The sequence below is a fragment of the Symphalangus syndactylus genome, chromosome 15, assembly GCF_028878055.3.
Source record: "Symphalangus syndactylus isolate Jambi chromosome 15, NHGRI_mSymSyn1-v2.1_pri, whole genome shotgun sequence".
NCBI lineage: Eukaryota > Metazoa > Chordata > Mammalia > Primates > Hylobatidae > Symphalangus > Symphalangus syndactylus.
Window position 1 is genome coordinate 1,915,810 of NC_072437.2, and position 23,286 is coordinate 1,939,095.

Consider the following 23,286-nt stretch of genomic DNA (forward strand, 5'->3'; position numbering starts at 1 on the left):
TGGAAAAAGGAATGTCTCCAAATATAAACTACACAGAATCATTCTGTGAAACTTCTTTCTGATCTGTGCATTCAGCTAACAGAATTAAACCATACTTTTGATTGAGCAGATCTGAACACTCTTTCTGTAGAAAATGCAACTGGACATTTGGAGCGCTAAGAGAGTAGTAGTGGAAAAAGGAATATATTCAAATATAAACTACACAGAAGCATTCTGTGAAACTTCTTTCTGATCTGAGCATTCAGCTAACAGAGTTGAACCTTACTTTTGATTGAGCCTTTCTGAAACACTCTTTCTGTAGAAACTGCAATTGGACATTCTGAGCGCTAAGAGGCCTATATTGGGAAAAATAATATCTTCAAATAAAAACTACACAGAAGCATTGTGTGAAACTTATTTCTGATATGTTCATTAAGCTAACAGAGTTAAACCATACTTTTGATTGCGCAGTTCTGAACACTCTTTCTGTAGAAAATGCAAGTGGACATTCGGAGCGCTAAGAGTGTAATAGTGGAAAAAGGAATATATTCAAATATAAACTACACAGTAGCATTCTGTGAAAATTCTTTCTGTTCTGTGCATTCAACTAACAGAGTTGAAACTTACTTTTGATTGAGCCGTTCTGAAACACTCTTTCTGTAGAACCTGCAATTGGACATGCTAAGCGCTAAGAGGCCTACATTGGGAAAAAGAATATCTTCAAATAAAAACTACACAGATGCATTCTGTGAAACTTATTTCTGATCTGTAAATTCAGTTAACAGAGATAAAACATATTTTTGATTGAGCAGTTATGAAACACTCTTTTTGTAGAAAATGCAAGTGGAGATTCGGAGCGCTAAGAGGGTAATAGTGGAAAAAGGAATGTCTTCAAATATAAACTACACAGAATCATTCGGTGAAACTTCTTTCTGATCTGTGCATTCAGCTAACAGAGTTAAACCATACTTTTGATTGAGCAGATCTGAACACTCTTTCTGTAGAAAATGCAACTGGACATTTGGAGCGCTAAGAGAGTAGTAGTGGAAATGTAATATATTCAAATATAAACTACACAGAAGCATTCTGTGAAACTTCTTTCTGATCTAAGCATTCACCTAACAGAGTTAAACCATGCTTTTGATTGAGCAGTTTTGAAACACTCTGTCTGTAGAAAATGCAACTGGACATTCATAGCGCTAAGTGGGTAATAGTGGAAAAAAGAATATGTTCAAATATAAACTACACAGAAGCATTGTATGAAACTTCTTTCTGTTCTGTGCATTCAACTAACAGAGTTGAACCTTACTTTTGATTGAGCCGTTCTAAAACACTCTTTCTGTAGAAACTGCAATTGGACATTCTGAGCGCTAAGAGGCCTATACTGGGAAAAAGAATGTCTACAAATAAAAACTACACAGAAGAATTGTGTGAAACTTCTTTCTGTTCTGTTTGTTCAACTAAAAGAATTGAACCTTAGTTTTGATTGAGCCGTTCTGAAACACTCTTTCTGTAGAAAATGCAAGTGGAGATTCGGAGCGCTAAGAGGGTAATAGTGGAAAAAGGAATGTCTCCAAATATAAACTACACAGAATCATTCTGTGAAACTTCTTTCTGATCTGTGCATTCAGCTAACAGAGTTAAACCATACTTTTGATTGAGCAGATCTGAACACTCTTTCTGTAGAAAATGCAACTGGACATTTGGAGCGCTAAGAGAGTAGTAGTGGAAAAAGGAATATATTCAAATATAAACTACACAGTAGCATTCTGTGAAACTTCTTTCTGATCTGAGCATTCAGCTAACAGAGTTAAACCATACTTTTGATTGAGCCGTTTTGAAACACTCTGTCTGTAGAAAATGCAACTGGACATTCGTAGCGCTAAGTGGGTAATAGTGGAAAAAAGAATATGTTCAAATATAAACTACACAGAAGTATTGTATGAAACTTCTTTCTGTTCTGTGCATTCAACTAACAGAGTTGAACCTTACTTTTATTGAGCCTTTCTGAAACACTCTTTCGGTAGAAACTGCAATTGGACATTCTGAGCGCTAAGAGGCCTATATTGGGAAAAATAATATCTTCAAAAAAAAACTACACAGAAGCATTGTGTGAAACTTATTTCTGATCTGTAAATTCAGTTAACAGAGATAAAACATATTTTTGATTGAGCAGTTATGAAACACTCTTTCTGTAGAAAATGCAAGTGCAGATTCGGAGCGCTAAGAGTGTAATAGTGGAAAAAGGAATGTCTCCAAATATAAACTACACAGAATCATTCTGTGAAACTTCTTTCTGATCTGTGCATTCAGCTAACAGAGTTAAACCATACTTTTGATTGAGCAGATCTGAACACTCTTTCTGTAGAAAATGCAACTGGACATTTGGAGCCCTAAGAGAGTAGTAGTGGAAAAAGGAATATATTCAAATATAAACTACACAGAAGCATTCTGTGAAACTTCTTTCTGATCTGAGCATTCAGCTAACAGATTTAATCCGTACTTTTGATTGAGCAGTTTTGAAACACTCTGTCTGTAGAAAATGCAACTGGACATTCGTAGCGCTAAGTGGGTAATAGTGGAAAAAAAATATGTTCAAATATAAACTACACAGAAGCATTGTATGAAACTTCTTTCTGTTCTGTGCATTCAACTAACAGAGTTGAACCTTACTTTTGATTGAGCCTTTCTGAAACACTCTTTCTGTAGAAACTGCAATTGGACATTCTGAGCGCTAAGAGGCCTATATTGGGAAAAATAATATCTTCAAATAAAAACTACACAGAAGCATTGTGTGAAACTTATTTCTGATATGTTCATTAAGCTAACAGAGTTAAACCATACTTTTGATTGCTCAGTTCTGAACACTCTTTCTGTAGAAAATGCAAGTGGACATTCGGAGCGCTAAGAGGGTAATAGTGGAAAAAGGAATATATTCAAATATAAACTACACAGTAGCATTCTGTGAAAATTCTTTCTGTTCTGTGCATTCAACTAACAGAGTTGAACCTTACTTTTGATTGAGCTGTTCTGAAACACTCTTTATGTAGAAACTGCAATTGGACATGCTAAGCGCTAAGAGTCCTACATTGAGAAAAAGAATATCTTCAAATAAAAACTACACAGATGCATTCTGTGAAACTTATTTCTGATCTGTAAATTCAGTTAACAGAGATAAAACATATTTTTGATTGAGCAGTTATGAAACACTCTTTTTGTAGAAAATGCAAGTGGAGATTCGGAGCGCTAAGAGGGTAATAGTGGAAAAAGGAATGTCTTCAAATATAAACTACACAGAATCATTCGGTGAAACTTCTTTCTGATCTGTGCATTCAGCTAACAGAATTAAACCATACTTTTGATTGAGCAGATCTGAACACTCTTTCTGTAGAAAATGCAACTGGACATTTGGAGCGCTAAGAGCGTAGTAGTGGAAAAAGGAATATATTCAAATATAAACTACACAGAAGCATTCTGTGAAACTTCTTTCTGATCTGAGCATTCAGCTAACAGAGTTAAACCAAACTTTTGATTGAGCAGTTTTGAAACACTCTGTCTGTAGAAAATGCAACTGGACATTCGTAGCGCTAAGTGGGTAATAGTGGAAAAAAGAATATGTTCAAATATAAACTACACAGTAGCATTGTATGAAACTTCTTTCTGTTCTGTGCATTCAACTAACAGAGTTGAACCTTACTTTTGATTGAGCCGTTCTGAAACACTCTTTCTGTAGAAACTGCAATTGGACATTCTGAGCGCTAAGAGGCCTATATTGGGAAAAAGAATGTCTACAAATAAAAACTACACAGAAGAATTGTGTGAAACTTCTTTCTGTTCTGTTTGTTCAACAAAAAGAGTTGAACCTTAGTTTTGATTGAGCCGTTCTGAAACACTCTTTCTGTAGAAAATGCAAGTGGAGATTCGGAGCGCTAAGAGGGTAATAGTGGAAAAAGGAATGTCTCCAAATATAAACTACACAGAATCATTCTGTGAAACATCTTTCTGATCTGTGCATTCAGCTAACAGAGTTAAACCATACTTTTGATTGAGCAGATCTGAAGACTCTTTCTGTAGAAAATGCAACTGGACATTTGGAGCGCTAAGACAGTAGTAGTGGAAAAAGGAATATATTCAAATATAAACTACACAGAAGCATTCTGTGAAACTTCTTTCTGTTCTGAGCATTCAGCTAACAGAGTTAAACCATACTTTTGATTGAGCAGTTTTGAAACACTCTGTCTGTAGAAAATGCAACTGGACATTGGTAGCGCTAAGTGGGTAATACTGGAAAAAAGAATATGTTCAAATATAAACTACACAGAAGCATTGTATGAAACTTCTTTCTGTTCTGTGCATTCAACTAACAGAGTTGAACCTTACTTTTGATTGAGCCTTTCTGAAACACTCTTTCTGTAGAAACTGCAATTGGACATTCTGAGCGCTAAGAGGCCTATATTGGGAAAAATAATATCTTCAAATAAAAACTACACAGAAGCGTTGTGTGCAACTTATTTCTGATATGTTCATTAAGCTAACAGAGTTAAACCATATTTTTGATTGCGCAGTTCTGAACACTCTTTCTGTAGAAAATGCAAGTGGACATTCGGAGCGCTAAGAGGGTAATAGTGGAAAAAGGTATATATTCAAATATAAACTACACAGTAGCATTCTGTGAAAATTCTTTCTGTTCTGTGCATTCAACTAACAGAGTTGAACCTTACTTTTGATTGAGCCGTTCTGAAACACTCTTTCTGTAGAAACTGCAATTGGACATGCTAAGCGCTAAGAGGCCTACATTGGGAAAAAGAATATCTTCAAATAAAAACTACACAGATGCATTCTTTGAAACTTATTTCTGATCTGTAAATTCAGTTAACAGAGATAAAACATATTTTTGATTGAGCAGTTATGAAACACTCTTTTTGTAGAAAATGCAAGTGGAGATTCGGAGCGCTAAGAGGGTAATAGTGGAAAAAGGAATGTCTTCAAATATATACTACACAGAATCTTTCGGTGAAACATATTTCTGATCTGTGCATTCAGCTAACAGAGTTAAAGCATACTTTTGATTGAGCAGATCTGAACACTCTTTCTGTAGAAAATGCAACTGGACATTTGGAGCGCTAAGAGCATAGTAGTGGAAAAAGGAATATATTCAAATATAAACTACACAGAAGCATTCTGTGAAACTTCTTTCTGATCTGAGCATTCAGCTAACAGAGTTAAACCATACTTTTGATTGAGCAGTTTTGAAATACTCTGTCTGTAGAAAATGCAACTGGACATTCGTAGCGCTAAGTGGGTAATAGTGGAAAAAAGAATATGATCAAATATAAACTACACAGAAGCATTGTATGAAAATTCTTTCTGTTCTGTGCATTCAACTAACAGAGTTGAACCTTACTTTTGATTGAGCCGTTCTGAAACACTCTTTCTGTAGAAACTGCAATTGGACATCCTAATCGCTAAGAGGCCTACATTGGGAAAAAGAATATCTTCAAATAAAAACTACACAGATGCATTCTGTGAAACTTATTTCTGATCTGTAAATTCAGTTAACAGAGATAAAACATATTTTTGATTGAGCAGTTATGAAACACTCTTTTTGTAGAAAATGCAAGTGGAGATTCGGAGCGCAAAGTGGGTAATAGTGGAAAAAGGAATGTCTTCAAATATAAACTACACAGAATCATTCGGTGAAACTTTTTTCTGATCTGTGCATTCAGCTAACAGAGTTAAACCATACTTTTGATTGAGCAGATCTGAACACTCTTTCTGTAGAAAATGCAACTGGACATTTGGAGCGCTAAGAGCGTAGAAGTGGAAAAAGGAATATATTCAAATATAAACTACACAGAAGCATTCTGTGAAACTTCTTTCTGATCTGAGCACTCAGCTAACAGAGTAAAACCATACTTTTGATTGAGCAGTTTTGAAACACTCTGTCTGTAGAAAATGCAACTGGACATTCGTAGCGCTAAGTGGGTAATAGTGGAAAAAAGAATATGTTCAAATAGAAACTACACAGAAGCATTGTATGAAACTTCTTTCTGTTCTGTGCATTCAACTAACAGAGTTGAACCTTACTTTTGATTGAGCCGTTCTGAAACACTCTTTCTGTAGAAACTGCAATTGGACATTCTGAGCGCTAAGAGGCCTATATTGGGAAAAAGAAGGTCTACAAATAAAAACTACACAGAAGAATTGTGTGAAACTTCTTTCTGTTCTGTTTGTTCAACTAAAAGAGTTGAACTTTAGTTTTGATTGAGCCGTTCTGAAACACTCTTTCTGTAGAAAATGCAAGTGGAGATTCGGAGCACTAAGAGGGTAATAGTGGAAAAAGGAATGTCTCCAAATATAAACTACACAGAATCATTCTGTGAAACTTCTTTCTGATCTGTGCATTCAGCTAACAGAGTTAAACCATACTTTTGATTGAGCAGATCTGAACACTCTTTCTGTAGAAAATGCAACTGGACATTTGGAGCGCTAAGAGAGTAGTAGTGGAAAAAGGAATATATTCAAATATAAACTACACTGAAGCATTCTGTGAAACTTCTTTCTGATCTGAGCATTCAGCTAACAGAGTTAAACCATACATTTGATTGAGCAGTTTTGAAACACTCTGTCTGTAGAAAATGCAACTGGACATTCGTAGCGCTAAGTGGGTAATAGTGGAAAATAGAATATGTTCAAATATAAACTACACAGAAGCATTGTATGAAACTTCTTTATGTTCTGTGCATTCAACTAACAGAGTTGAACCTTACTTTTGATTGAGCCTTTTTGAAACACTCTTTCTGTAGAAACTGCAATTGGACATTCTGAGCGCTAAGAGGCCTCTATGGGGAAAAATAATATCTTCAAATAAAAACTACACAGAAGCATTGTGTGAAACTTATTTCTGATATGTTCATTAAGCTAACAGAGTTAAACCATACTTTTGATTGCGCAGTTCTGAACACTCTTTCTGTAGAAAATGCAAGTGGACATTTGGAGCGCTAAGAGGGTAATAGTGGAAAAAGGAATATATTCAAATATAAACTACACAGTAGCATTCTGTGAAAATTCTTTCTGTTCTGTGCATTCAACTAACAGAGTTGAACCTTACTTTTGATTGAGCCATTCTGAAACACTCTTTCTGTAGAAACTGCAATTGGACATGCTAAGCGCTAAGAGGTCTACATTGGGAAAAAGAATATCTTCAAATAAAAACTACACAGATGCATTCTGTGAAACTTATTTCTGATCTGTAAATTCAGTTAACAGAGATAAAACATATTTTTGATTGAGCAGTTATGAAACACTCTTTTTGTAGAAAATGCAAGTGGAGATTCGGAGCGCTAAGTGGGTAATAGTGGAAAAAGGAATGTCTTCAAATATAAACTACACAGAATCATTCGTTGAAACTTCTTTCTGATCTGTGCATTCAGCTAACAGAGTTAAACCATACTTTTGATTGAGCAGATCTGAACACTCTTTCTGTAGAAAATGCAACTGGACATTTGGAGCGCTAAGAGCGTAGTAGTGGAAAAAGGAATATATTCAAATATAAACTACACAGAAGCATTCTGTGAAACTTCTTTCTGATCTGAGCATTCAGCTAACACATTTAAACCATACTTTTGATTGAGCAGTTTTGAAACACTCTGTCTGTAGAAAATGCAACTGGACATTCGTAGCGATAAGTGGGTAATAGTGGAAAAAAGAATATGTTCAAATATAAACTACACAGAAGCATTGTATGAAACTTCTTTCTGTTCTGTGCATTCAACTAACAGAGTTGAACCTTACTTTTGATTGAGCCTTTCTGAAACACTCTTTCTGTAGAAACTGCAATTGGACATTCTGAGCGCTAAGAGGCCTATATTGGGAAAAACAATATCTTCAAATAAAAACTACACAGAAGCATTGTGTGAAACTTATTTCTGATATGTTCATTAAGCTAACAGAGTTAAACCATACTTTTGATTGCGCAGTTCTGAACACTCTTTCTGTAGAAAATGCAAGTGGACATTCGGAGCGCTAAGAGGGTAATAGTGGAAAAAGGAATATATTCAAATATAAACTACACAGTAGCATTGTATGAAACTTCTTTCTGTTCTGTGCATTCAACTAACAGAGTTGAACCTTACTTTTGATTGAGCCGTTCTGAAACACTCTTTATGTAGAAACTGCAATTGGACATGCTAAGCGCTAAGAGGCCTACATTGGGAAAAAGAATATCTTCAAATAAAAACTACACAGATGCATTCTGTGAAACTTATTTCTGATCTGTAAATTCAGTTAACAGAGATAAAACATATTTTTGATTGAGCAGTTATGAAACACTCTTTTTGTAGAAAATGCAAGTGTAGATTCGGAGCGCTAAGTGGGTAATAGTGGAAAAAGGAATGTCTTCAAATATAAACTACACAGAATCATTTGGTGAAACTTCTTTATGATCTGTGCATTCAGCTAACAGAGTTAAACCATACTTTTGATTGAGCAGATCTGAACACTCTTTCTGTAGAAAATGCAACTGGACATTTGGAGCGCTAAGAGCGTAGTAGTGGAAAAAGGAATATATTCAAATATAAACTACACAGAAGCATTCTGTGAAACTTCTTTCTGATCTGAGCATTCAGCTAACATAGTTAAAGCATACTTTTGATTGAGCAGTTTTGAAACACTCTGTCTGTAGAAAATGCAACTGGACATTCGTAGCGCTAAGTGGGTAATAGTGGAAAAAAGAATATGTTCAAATATAAACTACACAGAAGCATTGTATGAAACTTCTTTCTGTTCTGTGCATTCAACTAACACAGTTGAACCTTACTTTTGATTGAGCCGTTCTGAAACACTCTTTCTGTAGAAACTGCAATTGGACATTCTGAGCGCTAAGAGGCCTATATTGGGAAAAAGAATGTCTACAAATAAAAACTATACAGAAGAATTGTGTGAAACTTCTTTCTGTTCTGCTTGTTCAACTAAAAGAGTTGAACCTTAGTTTTGATTGAGCCGTTCTGAAACACACTTTCTGTAGAAAATGCAGGTGGAGATTCGGAGCGCTAAGAGGGTAATAGTCTAAAAAGGAATGTCTCCAAATATAAACTACACAGAATCATTCTGTGAAACTTCTTTCTGATCTGTGCATTCAGCTAACAGAGTTAAACCATACTTTTGATTGAGCCGATCTGAACTCTCTTTCTGTAGAAAATGCAACTGGACATTTGGAGCGCTAAGAGAGTAGTAGTGGAAAAAGGAATATATTCAAATATAAACTACACAGAAGCATTCTGTGAAACTTCTTTCTGATCTGAGCATTCAGCTAACAGAGTTAAACCATACTTTTGATTGAGCAGTTTTGAAACACTCTGTCTGTAGAAAATGTAACTGGACATTCGTAGCGCTAAGTGGGTAATAGTGGAAAATAGAATATGTTCAAATATAAACTACACAGAAGCATTGTATGAAACTTCTTTCTGTTCTGTGCATTCAACTAACAGAGTTGAACCTTACTTTTGATTGAGCCTTTCTGAAACACTCTTTCTGTAGAAACTGCAATTGGACATTCTGAGCGCTAAGATGCCTATATTGGGAAAAATAATATCTTCAAATAAAAACTACACAGAAGCATTGTGTGAAACTTATTTCTGATATGTTCTTTAAGCTAACAGAGTTAAACCATACTTTTGATTGCGCAGTTCTGAACACACTTTCTGTAGAAAATGCAAGTGGACATTCGGAGCGCTAAGAGGGTAATAGTGGAAAAAGGAATATATTCAAATATAAACTACACAGTAGCATTCTGTGAAAATTCTTTCTGGTCTGTGCATTCAACTAACAGAGTTGAACCTTACTTTTGATTGAGCCGTTCTGAAACACTCTTTCTGTAGAAACTGCAATTGGACATGCTAAGCGCTAAGAGGCCTACATTGGGAAAAAGAATATCTTCAAATAAAAACTACACAGATGCATTCTGTGAAACTTATTTCTGATCTGTAAATTCAGTTAACAGAGATAAAACATATTTTTGATTGAGCAGTTATGAAACACTCTTTTTGTAGAAAATGCAAGTGGAGATTCGGAGCGCTAAGGGGGTAATAGTGGAAAAAGGAATGTCTTCAAATATAAACTACACAGAATCATTCGGTGAAACTTCTTTCTGATCTGTGCATTCAGCTAACAGAGTTAAACCATACTTTTGATTGAGCAGATCTGAACACCCTTTCTGTAGAAAATGCAACTGGACATTTGGAGCGCTAAGAGTGTAGTAGTGGAAAAAGGATTATATTCAAATATAAACTACACAGAAGCATTCTGTGAAACTTCTTTCTGATCTGAGCATTCAGCTAACAGAGTTAAACCATACTTTTGATTGAGCAGTTTTGAAACACTCTGTCTGTAGAAAATGCAACTGGAGATTCGTAGCGCTAAGTGGGTAATCGTGGAAAAAAGAATATGTTCAAATATAAACTACACAGAAGGATTGTATGAAACTTCTTTCTGTTCTGTGCAATCCACTAACAGAGTTGAACCTTACTTTTGATTGAGCCGTTCTGAAACACCCTTTCTGTAGAAACTGCAATTGGACATTCTGAGCGCTAAGAGGCCTATATTGGGAAAAAAATGTCTACAAATAAAAACTACAAAGAAGAATTGTGTGAAACTTCTTTCTGTTCTCTTTGTTCAACTAAAAGAGTTGAACCTTAGTTTTGATTGAGCCGTTCTGAAACACTCTTTCTGTAGAAAATGCAAGTGGAGATTGGGAGCGCTAAGAGGGTAATAGTGGAAAAAGGAATGTCTCCAAATATAAACTACACAGAATCATTCGGTGAAACTTCTTTCTGATCTGTGCATTCAGCTAACAGAGTTAAACCATACTTTTGATTGAGCAGATCTGAACACTCTTTCTGTAGAAAATGCAACTGGACATTGGGAGCGCTAAGAGCGTAGTAGTGGAAAAAGGAATATATTCAAATATAAACTACAAAGAAGCATTCTGTGAAACTTCTTTCTGATCTGATCATTCAGCTAACAGAGTTAAACCATACTTTTGATTGAGCAGTTTTGAAACACTCTGTCTGTAGAAAATGCAACTGGACATTCGTAGCGCTAAGTGGGTAATAGTGGAAAAAAGAATATGTTCAAATATAAACTACACAGAAGCATTGTATGAAACTTCTTTCTGTTCTGTGCATTCAACTAACAGAGTTGAACCTTACTTTTGATTGAGCCATTCTGAAACACTCTTTCTGTAGAAACTGCAATTGGACATTCTGAGCGCTAAGAGGCCTATATTGGAAAAAAAGAATGTCTACAAATAAAAACTACACAGAAGAATTGTGTGAAACTTCTTTCTGTTCTGTTTGTTCAACTAAAAGAGTTGAACCTTAGTTTTGATTGAGCCGTTCTGAAACACTCTTTCTGTAGAAAATGCAAGTGGAGATTCGGAGCGCTAAGAGGGTAATAGTGGAAAAAGGAATGTCTCCAAATATAAACTACACAGAATCATTCTGTGAAACTTCTTTCTGATCTGTGCATTCAGCTAACAGAGTTAAACCATACTTTTGATTGAGCAGATCTGAACACTCTTTCTGTAGAAAATGCAACTGGACATTTGGAGCGCTAAGAGAGTAGTAGTGGAAAAAGGAATATATTCAAATATAAACTACACAGAAGCATTCTGTGAAACTTCTTTCTGATCTGAGCATTCAGCTAACAGAGTTAAACCATACTTTTGATTGAGCAGTTTTGAAACACTCTGTCTGTAGAAAATGCAACTTGACATTCGTAGCGCTAAGTGGGTAATAGTGGAAAAAAGAATATGTTCAAATATAAACTACACAGAATCATTGTATGAAACTTCTTTCTGTTCTGTGCATTCAACTAACAGAGTTGAACCTTACTTTTGATTGAGCCTTTCTGAAACACTCTTTCTGTAGAAACTGCAATTGGACATTCTGAGCGCTAAGAGGCCTATATTGGGAAAAAGAATATCTTCAAATAAAAACTACACAGAAGCATTGTGTGAAACTTCTTTCTGATATGTTCATTAAGCTAACAGAGTTAGACCATAATTTTGATTGCGCAGTTCTGAACACTCTTTCTGTAGAAAATGCAAGTGGACATTCGGAGCGCTAAGAGGGTAATAGTGGAAAAAGGAATATATTCAAATATAAACTACACAGTAGCATTCTGTGAAAATTCTTTCTGTTCTGTGCATTCAACTAACAGAGTTGAACCTTACTTTTGATTGAGCCGTTCTGAAACACTCTTTCTGTAGAAACTGCAATTGGACATGCTAAGCGCTAAGAGGCCTACATTGGGAAAAAGAATATCTTCAAATAAAAACTACACAGATGCATTCTGTGAAACTTATTTCTGATCTGTAAATTCAGTTAACAGAGATAAAATATATTTTTGATTGAGCAGTTATGAAACACTCTTTTTGTAGAAAATGCAAGTGGAGATTCGGAGCGCTAAGAGGGTAATAGTGGAAAAAGGAATGTCTTCAAATATAAACTACACAGAATCATTCGGTGAAACTTCTTTCTGATCTGTGCATTCAGCTAACAGAGTTAAACCATACTTTTGATTGAGCAGATCTGAACACACTTTCTGTAGAAAATGCAACTGGACATTTGGAGCGCTAAGAGCGTAGTAGTGGAAAAAGGAATATATTCAAATATAAACTAGACAGAAGCATTCTGTGAAACTTCTTTCTGATCTGAGCATTCAGCTAACAGAGTTAAACCATACTTTGGATTGAGCAGTTTTGAAACACTCTGTCTGTAGAAAATGCAACTGGACATTCGTAGCGCTAAGTGGGTAATAGTGGAAAAAAGAATATGTTCAAATATAAACTACACAGAAGCATTGTATGAAACTTCTTTCTGTTCTGTGCATTCAACTAACAGAGTTGAACCTTACATTTGATTGAGCCGTTCTGAAACACTCTTTCTGTAGTAACTGCAATTGGACATTCTGAGCGCTAAGAGGCCTATATTGGAAAAAAAGAATGTCTACAAATAAAAACTACACAGAAGAATTGTGTGAAACTTCTTTCTGTTCTGTTTGTTCAACTAAAAGAGTTGAACCTTAGTTTTGATTGAGCCGTTCTGAAACACTCTTTCTGTAGAAAATGCAAGTGGAGATTCGGAGCGCTAAGAGGGTAATAGTTGAAAAAGGAATGTCTCCAAATATAAACTACACAGAATCATTCTGTGAAACTTCTTTCTGATCTGTGCATTCAGCTAACAGAGTTAAACCATACTTTTGATTGAGCAGATCTGAACACTCTTTCTGTAGAAAATGCAACTGGACATTTGGAGCGCTAAGAGAGTAGTAGTGGAAAAAGGAATATATTCAAATATAAACTACACAGAAGCATTCTGTGAAACTTCTTTCTGATCTGAGCATTCAGCTAACAGAGTTAAACCATACTTTTGATTGAGCAGTTTTGAAACACTCTGTCTGTAGAAAATGCAACTTGACATTCGTAGCGCTAAGTGGGTAATAGTGGAAAAAAGAATATGTTCAAATATAAACTACACAGAATCATTGTATGAAACTTCTTTCTGTTCTGTGCATTCAACTAACAGAGTTGAACCTTACTTTTGATTGAGCCTTTCTGAAACACTCTTTCTGTAGAAACTGCAATTGGACATTCTGAGCGCTAAGAGGCCTATATTGGGAAAAAGAATATCTTCAAATAAAAACTACACAGAAGCATTGTGTGAAACTTCTTTCTGATATGTTCATTAAGCTAACAGAGTTAGACCATAATTTTGATTGCGCAGTTCTGAACACTCTTTCTGTAGAAAATGCAAGTGGACATTCGGAGCGCTAAGAGGGTAATCGTGGAAAAAGGAATATATTCAAATATAAACTACACAGTAGCATTCTGTGAAAATTCTTTCTGTTCTGTGCATTCAACTAACAGAGTTGAACCTTACTTTTGATTGAGCCGTTCTGAAACACTCTTTCTGTAGAAACTGCAATTGGACATGCTAAGCGCTAAGAGGCCTACATTGGGAAAAAGAATATCTTCAAATAAAAACTACACAGATGCATTCTGTGAAACTTATTTCTGATCTGTAAATTCAGTTAACAGAGATAAAACATATTTTTGATTGAGCAGTTATGAAACACTCTTTTTGTAGAAAATGCAAGTGGAGATTCGGAGCGCTAAGAGGGTAATAGTGGAAAAAGGAATGTCTTCAAATATAAACTACACAGAATCATTCGGTGAAACTTCTTTCTGATCTGTGCATTCAGCTAACAGAGTTAAACCATACTTTTGATTGAGCAGATCTGAACACACTTTCTGTAGAAAATGCAACTGGACATTTGGAGCGCTAAGAGCGTAGTAGTGGAAAAAGGAATATTTTCAAATATAAACTACACAGAAGCATTCTGTGAAACTTCTTTCTGATCTGAGCATTCAGCTAACAGAGTTAAACCATACTTTGGATTGAGCAGTTTTGAAACACTCTGTCTGTAGAAAATGCAACTGGACATTCGTAGCGCTAAGTGGGTAATAGTGGAAAAAAGAATATGTTCAAATATAAACTACACAGAAGCATTGTATGAAACTTCTTTCTGTTCTGTGCATTCAACTAACAGAGTTGAACCTTACATTTGATTGAGCCGTTCTGAAACACTCTTTCTGTAGAAACTGCAATTGGACATTCTGAGCGCTAAGAGGCCTATATTGGAAAAAAAGAATGTCTACAAATAAAAACTACACAGAAGAATTGTGTGAAACTTCTTTCTGTTCTGTTTGTTCAACTAAAAGAGTTGAAACTTAGTTTTGATTGAGCCGTTCTGAAACAATCTTTCTGTAGAAAATGCAAGTGGAGATTCGGAGCGCTAAGAGGGTAATAGTGGAAAAAGGAATGTCTCCAAATATAAACTACACAGAATCATTCTGTGAAACTTCTTTCTGATCTGTGCATTCAGCTAACAGAGTTAAACCATACTTTTGATTGAGCAGATCTGAACACTCTTTCTGTAGAAAATGCAACTGGACATTTGGAGCGCTAAGAGAGTAGTAGTGGAAAAAGGAATATATTCAAATATAAACTACACAGAAGCATTCTGTGAAACTTCTTTCTGATCTGAGCATTCAGCTAACAGAGTTAAACCATACTTTTGATTGAGCAGTTTTGAAACACTCTGTCTGTAGAAAATGCAACTTGACATTCGTAGCGCTAAGTGGGTAATAGTGGAAAAAAGAATATGTTCAAATATAAACTACACAGAAGCATTGTATGAAACTTCTTTCTGTTTTGTGCATTCAACTAACAGAGTTGAACCTTATTTTGATTGAGCCTTTCTGAAACACTCTTTCTGTAGAAACTGCAATTGGACATTCTGAGCGCTAAGAGGCCTATATTGGGAAAAAGAATATCTTCAAATAAAAACTACACAGAAGTATTGTGTGAAACTTATTTCTGATATGTTCATTAAGCTAACAGAGTTAAACCATACTTTTGATTGCGCAGTTCTGAACACTCTTTCTGTAGAAAATGCAAGTGGACATTCGGAGCGCTAAGAGGGTAATAGTGGAAAAAGGAATATATTCAAATATAAACTACACAGTAGCATTCTGTGAAAATTCTTTCTGTTCTGTGCATTCAACTAACAGAGTTGAACCTTACTTTTGATTGAGCCGTTCTGAAACACTCTTTCTGTAGAAACTGCAATTGGGCATGCTAAGCGCTAAGAGGCCTACATTGGGAAAAAGAATATCTTCAAATAAAAACTACACAGATGCATTCTGTGAAACTTATTTCTGTTCTGTAAATTCAGTTAACAGAGATAAAACATATTTTTGATTGAGCAGTTATGAAACACTCTTTTTGTAGAAAATGCAAGTGGAGATTCGGAGCGCTAAGTGGGTAATAGTGGAAAAAGGAATGTCTTCAAATATAAACTACACAGAATCATTCGGTGAAACTTCTTTCTGATCTGTGCATTCAGCTAACAGAGTTAAACCATACTTTTGATTGAGCAGATCTGAACACTCTTTCTGTATAAAATGCAACTGGACATTTGGAGCGCTAAGAGCGTAGTAGTGGAAAAAGGAATATATTCAAATATAAACTACACAGAAGCATTCTGTGAAACTTCTTTCTGATCTGAGCATTCAGCTAACAGATTTATACCATACTTTGGATTGAGCAGTTTTGAAACACTCTGTCTGTAGAAAATGCAACTGGACATTCGTAGCGCTAAGTGGGTAATAGTGGAAAAAAGAATATGTTCAAATATAAACTACACAGAAGCATTGTATGAAACTTCTTTCTGTTCTGTGCATTCAACTAACAGAGTTTAACCTTACTTTTGATTGAGCCGTTCTGAAACACTCTTTCTGTAGAAACTGCAATTGGGCATTCTGAGCGCTAAGAGGCCTATATTGGAAAAAAAGAATGTCTACAAATAAAAACTACACAGAAGAATTGTGTGAAACTTCTTTCTGTTCTGTTTGTTCAACTAAAAGAGTTGAACCTTAGTTTTGATTGAGCCGTTCTGAAACACTCTTTCTGTAGAAAATGCAAGTGGAGATTCGGAGCGCTAAGAGGGTAATAGTGGAAAAAGGAATGTCTCCAAATATAAACTACACAGAATCATTCTGTGAAACTTCTTTCTGATCTGTGCATTCAGCTAACAGAGTTAAACCATACTTTTGATTGAGCAGATCTGAACACTCTTTCTGTAGAAAATGCAACTGGACATTTGGAGCGCTAAGAGAATAGTAGTGGAAAAAGGAATATATTCAAATATAAACTACACAGAAGCATTCTGTGAAACTTCTTTCTGATCTGAGCATTCAGCTAACAGAGTTAAACCATACTTTTGATTGAGCAGTTTTGAAACACTCTGTCTGTAGAAAATGCAACTTGACATTCGTAGCGCTAAGTGGGTAATAGTGGAAAAAAGAATATGTTCAAATATAAACTACACAGAATCATTTTATGAAACTTCTTTCTGTTCTGTGCATTCAACTAACAGAGTTGAACCTTACTTTTGATTGAGCCTTTCTGAAACACTCTTTCTGTAGAAACTGCAATTGGACATTCTGAGCGCTAAGAGGCCTATATTGGGAAAAAGAATATCTTCAAATAAAAACTACACAGAAGCATTGTGTGAAACTTCTTTCTGATATGTTCATTAAGCTAACAGAGTTAAACCATACTTTTGATTGCGCAGTTCTGAACACTCTTTCTGTAGAAAATGCAAGTGGACATTCGGAGCGCTAAGAGGGTAATAGTGGAAAAAGGAATATATTCAAATATAAACTACACAATAGCATTCTGTGAAAATCCTTTCTGTTCTGTGCATTCAACTAACAGAGTTGAACCTTACTTTTGATTGAGCCGTTCTGAAACACTCTTTCTGTAGAAACTGCAATTGGGCATGCTAAGCGCTAAGAGGCCTACATTGGGAAAAAGAATATCTTCAAATAAAATCTACACAGATGCATTCTGTGAAACTTATTTCTGATCTGTAAATTCAGATAACAGAGATAAAACATATTTTTGATTGAGCAGTTATGAAACACTCTTTTTGTAGAAAATGCAAGTGGAGATTCGGAGCGCTAAGAGGGTAATAGTGGAAAAAGGAATGTCTTCAAATATAAACTACACAGAATCATTCGGTGAAACTTCTTTCTGATCTGTGCATTCAGCTAACAGAGTTAAACCATACTTTTGATTGAGCAGATCTGAACACTCTTTCTGTAGAAAATGCAACTGGACATTTGGAGCGCTAAGAGCGTAGTAGTGGAAAAAGGAATATATTCAAATATAAACTACACAGAAGCATTCTGTGAAACTTCTTTCTGATCTGAGCATTCAGCTAACAGAGTTAAACCATACTTTGGATTGAGCAGTTTTGAAACACTCTGTCTGTAGAAAATGCAACTGGACATTCGTAGCGCTAAGTGGGTAATAGTGGAAAAAAGAATATGTTCAAATATAAACTACACAGAAGCATTGTATGAAACTTCTTTCTTTTCTGTGCATTCAACTAACAGAGTTGAACCTTACTTTTGATTGAGCCATTCTGAAACACTCTTTCTGTAGAAACTGCAATTGGACATTCTGAGCGCTAAGAGGCCTATATTGGAAAAAAAGAATGTCTACAAATAAAAACTACACAGAAGAATTGTGTGAAACTTCTTTCTGTTCTGTTTGTTCAACTAAAAGAGTTGAACCTTAGTTTTGATTGAGCCGTTCTGAAACACTCTTTCTGTAGAAATTGCAAGTGGAGATTCGGAGCGCTAAGAGGGTAATAGTGGAAAAATGAATGTCTCCAAATATAAACTACACAGAATCATTCTGTGAAACTTCTTTCTGATCTGTGCATTCAGCTAACAGAGTTAAACCATACTTTTGATTGAGCAGATCTGAACACTCTTTCTGTAGAAAATGCAACTGGACATTTGGAGCGCTAAGAGAGTAGTAGTGGAAAAAGGAATATATTCAAATATAAACTACACAGAAGCATTCTGTGAAACTTCTTTCTGATCTGAGCATTCAGCTAACAGAGTTAAACCATACTTTTGATTGAGCAGTTTTGAAACACTCTGTCTGTAGAAAATGCAACTTGACATTCGTAGCGCTAAGTGGGTAATAGTGGAAAAAAGAATATGTTCAAATATAAACTACACAGAATCATTGTATGAAACTTCTTTCTGTTCTGTGCATTCAACTAACAGAGTTGAACCTTACTTTTGATTGAGCCTTTCTGAAACACTCTTTCTGTAGAAAGTGCAATTGGACATTCTGAGCGCTAAGAGGCCTATATTGGGAAAAAGAATATCTTCAAATAAAAACTACACAGAAGCATTGTGTGAAACTTCTTTCTGATATGTTCATTAAGCTAACAGAGTTAAACCATACTTTTGATTGCGCAGTTCTGAACACTCTTTCTGTAGAAAATGCAAGTGGACATTCGGAGCGCTAAGAGGGTAATAGTGGAAAAAGGAATATATTCAAATATAAACTACACAGTAGCATTCTGTGAAAATTCTTTCTGTTCTGTGCATTCAACTAACAGAGTTGAACCTTACTTTTGATTGAGCCGTTCTGAAACACTCTTTCTGTAGAAACTGCAATTGGGCATGCTAAGCGCTAAGAGGCCTACATTGGGAAAAAGAATATCTTCAAATAAAATCTACACAGATGCATTCTGTGAAACTTATTTCTGATCTGTAATTTCAGATAACAGAGATAAAACATATTTTTGATTGAGCAGTTATGAAACACTCTTTTTGTAGAAAATGCAAGTGGAGATTCGGAGCGCTAAGAGGGTAATAGTGGAAAAAGGAATGTCTTCAAATATAAACTACACAGAATCATTCGGTGAAACTTCTTTCTGATCTGTGCATTCAGCTAACAGAGTTAAACCATACTTTTGATTGAGCAGATCTGAACACTCTTTCTGTAGAAAATGCAACTGGACATTTGGAGCGCTAAGAGCGTAGTAGTGGAAAAAGGAATATATTCAAATATAAACTACACAGAAGCATTCTGTGAAACTTCTTTCTGATCTGAGCATTCAGCTAACAGAGTTAAACCATACTTTGGATTGAGCAGTTTTGAAACACTCTGTCTGTAGAAAATGCAACTGGACATTCGTAGCGCTAAGTGGGTAATAGTGGAAAAAAAATATGTTCAAATATAAACTACACAGAAGCATTGTATGAAACTTCTATCTGTTCTGTGCATTCAACTAACAGAGTTGAACCTTACTTTTGATTGAGCCATTCTGAAACACTCTTTCTGTAGAAACTGCAATTGGACATTCTGAGCGCTAAGAGGCCTATATTGGAAAAAAAGAATGTCTACAAATAAAAACTACACAGAAGAATTGTGTGAAACTTCTTTCTGTTCTGTTTGTTCAACTAAAAGAGTTGAACCTTAGTTTTGATTGAGCCGTTCTGAAACACTCTTTCTGTAGAAAATGCAAGTGGAGATTCGGAGCGCTAAGAGGGTAATAGTGGAAAAAGGAATGTCTCCAAATATAAACTACACAGAATCATTCTGTGAAACTTCTTTCTGATCTGTGCATTCAGCTAACAGAGTTAAACCATACTTTTGATTGAGCAGATCTGAACACTCTTTCTGTAGAAAATGCAACTGGACATTTGGAGCGCTAAGAGAGTAGTAGTGGAAAAAGGAATATATTCAAATATAAACTACACAGAAGCATTCTGTGAAACTTCTTTCTGATCTGAGCATTCAGCTAACAGAGTTAAACCATACTTTTGATTGAGCAGTTTTGAAACACTCTGTCTGTAGAAAATGCAACTTGACATTCATAGCGCTAAGTGGGTAATAGTGGAAAAAAGAATATGTTCAAATATAAACTACACAGAATCATTGTATGAAACTTCTTTCTGTTCTGTGCATTCAACTAACAGAGTTGAACCTTACTTTTGATTGAGCCTTTCTGAAACACTCTTTCTGTAGAAACTGCAATTGGACATTCTGAGCGCTAAGAGGCCTATATTGGGAAAAAGAATATCTTCAAATAAAAACTACACAGAAGCATTGTGTGAAACTTCTTTCTGATATGTTCTTTAAGCTAACAGAGTTAGACCATAATTTTGATTGCGCAGTTCTGAACACTCTTTCTGTAGAAAATGCAAGTGGACATTCGGAGCGCTAAGAGGGTAATAGTGGAAAAAGGAATATATTCAAATATAAACTACACAGTAGCATTCTGTGAAAATTCTTTCTGTTCTGTGCATTCAACTAACAGAGTTGAACCTTACTTTTGATTGAGCCGTTCTGAAACACTCTTTCTGTAGAAACTGCAATTGGACATGCTAAGCGCTAAGAGGCCTACATTGGGAAAAAGAATATCTTCAAATAAAAACTACACAGATGCATTCTGTGAAACTTATTTCTGATCTGTAAATTCAGTTAACAGAGATAAAACATATTTTTGATTGAGCAGTTATGAAACACTCTTTTTGTAGAAAATGCAAGTGGAGATTCGGAGCGCTAAGAGGGTAATAGTGGAAAAAGGAATGTCTTCAAATATAAACTACACAGAATCATTCGGTGAAAATTCTTTCTGATCTGTGCATTCAGCTAACAGAGTTAAACCATACTTTTGATTGAGCAGATCTGAACACACTTTCTGTAGAAAATGCAACTGGACATTTGGAGCGCTAAGAGCGTAGTAGTGGAAAAAGGAATATATTCAAATATAAACTACACAATAGCATTCTGTGAAAATCCTTTCTGTTCTGTGCATTCAACTAACAGAGTTGAACCTTACTTTTGATTGAGCCGTTCTGAAACACTCTTTCTGTAGAAACTGCAATTGGGCATGCTAAGCGCTAAGAGGCCTACATTGGGAAAAAGAATATCTTCAAATAAAATCTACACAGATGCATTCTGTGAAACTTATTTCTGATCTGTAAATTCAGATAACAGAGATAAAACATATTTTTGATTGAGCAGTTATGAAACACTCTTTTTGTAGAAAATGCAAGTGGAGATTCGGAGCGCTAAGAGGGTAATAGTGGAAAAAGGAATGTCTTCAAATATAAACTACACAGAATCATTCGGTGAAACTTCTTTCTGATCTGTGCATTCAGCTAACAGAGTTAAACCATACTTTTGATTGAGCAGATCTGAACACTCTTTCTGTAGAAAATGCAACTGGACATTTGGAGCGCTAAGAGCGTAGTAGTGGAAAAAGGAATATATTCAAATATAAACTACACAGAAGCATTCTGTGAAACTTCTTTCTGATCTGAGCATTCAGCTAACAGAGTTAAACCATACTTTGGATTGAGCAGTTTTGAAACACTCTGTCTGTAGAAAATGCAACTGGACATTCGTAGCGCTAAGTGGGTAATAGTGGAAAAAAGAATATGTTCAAATATAAACTACACAGAAGCATTGTATGAAACTTCTTTCTGTTCTGTGCATTCAACTAACAGAGTTGAACCTTACTTTTGATTGAGCCATTCTGAAACACTCTTTCTGTAGAAACTGCAATTGGACATTCTGAGCGCTAAGAGGCCTATATTGGAAAAAAAGAATGTCTACAAATAAAAACTACACAGAAGAATTGTGTGAAACTTCTTTCTGTTCTGTTTGTTCAACTAAAAGAGTTGAACCTTAGTTTTGATTGAGCCGTTCTGAAACACTCTTTCTGTAGAAAATGCAAGTGGAGATTCGGAGCGCTAAGAGGGTAATAGTGGAAAAAGGAATGTCTCCAAATATAAACTACACAGAATCATTCTGTGAAACTTCTTTCTGATCTGTGCATTCAGCTAACAGAGTTAAACCATACTTTTGATTGAGCAGATCTGAACACTCTTTCTGTAGAAAATGCAACTGGACATTTGGAGCGCTAAGAGAGTAGTAGTGGAAAAAGGAATATATTCAAATATAAACTACACAGAAGCATTCTGTGAAACTTCTTTCTGATCTGAGCATTCAGCTAACAGAGTTAAACCATACTTTTGATTGAGCAGTTTTGAAACACTCTGTCTGTAGAAAATGCAACTTGACATTCGTAGCGCTAAGTGGGTAATAGTGGAAAAAAGAATATGTTCAAATATAAACTACACAGAATCATTGTATGAAACTTCTTTCTGTTCTGTGCATTCAACTAACAGAGTTGAACCTTACTTTTGATTGAGCCTTTCTGAAACACTCTTTCTGTAGAAACTGCAATTGGACATTCTGAGCGCTAAGAGGCCTATATTGGGAAAAAGAATATCTTCAAATAAAAACTACACAGAAGCATTGTGTGAAACTTCTTTCTGATATGTTCATTAAGCTAACAGAGTTAGACCATAATTTTGATTGCGCAGTTCTGAACACTCTTTCTGTAGAAAATGCAAGTGGACATTCGGAGCGCTAAGAGGGTAATAGTGGAAAAAGGAATATATTCAAATATAAACTACACAGTAGCATTCTGTGAAAATTCTTTCTGTTCTGTGCATTCAACTAACAGAGTTGAACCTTACTTTTGATTGAGCCGTTCTGAAACACTCTTTCTGTAGAAACTGCAATTGGACATGCTAAGCGCTAAGAGGCCTACATTGGGAAAAAGAATATCTTCAAATAAAAACTACACAGATGCATTCTGTGAAACTTATTTCTGATCTGTAAATTCAGTTAACAGAGATAAAATATATTTTTGATTGAGCAGTTATGAAACACTCTTTTTGTAGAAAATGCAAGTGGAGATTCGGAGCGCTAAGAGGGTAATAGTGGAAAAAGGAATGTCTTCAAATATAAACTACACAGAATCATTCGGTGAAACTTCTTTCTGATCTGTGCA